Below are 1,887 nucleotides of genomic sequence, written 5' to 3' on the forward strand. Positions count from 1 at the left end.
ACGCAAACACGCAGCAGCGTCGGTGGGCGGGGCTTCCACTTAAACGTCGTCGCATATTAATGACTTAAAAGACATTGGTTGAAGGCGGAAAATCAAAGTATTATTACTTATTTAAACTAAAATTGTGTTCATTCTGTTTAATTTTTTATTATTAAACCAAAACCTCTGTATTTATACTGTCGTTCAAAAGTTTGGGATCAGTAAGGTTTTTAAATGATGTTTTTAAAAAAGACTTTCCTGCTCATCAAGGCTGCGTTTATGTGATTAAAAATACAGAAAAAAACTGTAATATTGTGAAATATTGCTGCAATTTAAAATAGTGTTCTATTTTAATATACTTTAAAATAGAATTTATTCCTGTGATGCAAAGCTGAATTTTCAGCATCATTACTAAAGTGTCACATGATCCTTCAGAAATCATTTTAATATGCTGATTTATTATCAGTGTTGGAAACTGTTGTGCTGATTCATATTGCTGCAATGGCATTTACTCAAAATATAAATCTTTTCTAACAATATAAGTCTTTGCTATCACTTTTTATCAATTTAACACATTTTTTGCTGAATAAAAGTATACATTTTTCAAAGAAAGAGAATTACTGACCCCAAACAGTTGTGTATGTTGTTACAAAAGATTTCGGCTTTGATCACAGCAATAAATTGTATTTTAAAGTATATTAAAATAGAAAACCATCGTCTTAAATTGCAATCATATTTCATATGATTTTTTTCTGTATTTTTTTAATCAAATAAATGGAACTTTGATGAACATAAGAGAACATTTGAACGGCATGTGTACTACAACTAAAAAAAGAAGAAGAAAAAAACCCTGTTTTTTGCTTAATTACCCCTTTATTATTATGCAGTGTCTGTGGGAAATTTTGTAAAGAAATTCATTTGTCAAGTCATCTTTTTTTCTACAGCTCTTTTACAATACAGATCTGTGTCAAAACATCTTCACAGAGATAAACAGGAGAATAACAGAATCGTTCTGGATGGAAACTGGAGACCGTTCAGATTCTGCTTTGACAGTCTGTCAGTATAGAAATAAAGGGGACGATAAATGAATTTCAAGAGCAAATATAATACTCTGTGAGATCATTTAAAATTAAATAACTGCGCTTAACAAAAGGTGGTTAAAATGCAGCACCTAAAATACACACGTATTTTACCTCGATGGTGGAGTGATTTTGCTAAATTCATCAGAACATATACACTACCAGTCAAAAGTTTTTCATATTTTTTAAAGAAGTCTCTTCTGCTCACCAAGCCTGCATTTATTTGATCCAAAAATTGTTTTATGTATAATGTTACAAAAGCTTTTTATTTCAGATAAATGCTGATCTTTCTTTTCATCAAAGAATTCTGAAAAAAAATGTACTCAACTGTTTTAAAAATTGTAATAAACTTTGTATTGCAATGTTTCTCATGTCACTGCCTCCCTGAATGGAAATAGATATGACAAATGGTCTCTGATATTAAAGCACAACCCTGTTCTGTGTCTTAATTCAATAAGAAAAAAGCCTTCGGTCACTTTATGCTGTTAGTTCAGCTGCCTTATGAATATTTCACCCACATGAGGAAAACAAACACACAAATAAATCTGTCCAACAGTTACATCATTTTCATCTGTATGTAAACACTGAGATGATTTGTTTGTGTCACACAGAGACAAGTAATGATAAGAGAAAATTATAAGATTTTTAAAAACTAAAATCCTTTTTACAATTTTACATCATTTTATGAAAAACAATTACACAGATTTTAATCACATTATACAAAACACAAACATGAACAAACACAAAACAGAAAGTGCAGAAATGAATGTGTGGTGATGATGATTATTTACACTATCAGGTGTATCTGCGAACGCTTGGAGTTCATCAG

This window comes from Onychostoma macrolepis, chromosome 21 (assembly GCF_012432095.1).
Source record: "Onychostoma macrolepis isolate SWU-2019 chromosome 21, ASM1243209v1, whole genome shotgun sequence".
Lineage (NCBI taxonomy): Eukaryota > Metazoa > Chordata > Actinopteri > Cypriniformes > Cyprinidae > Onychostoma > Onychostoma macrolepis.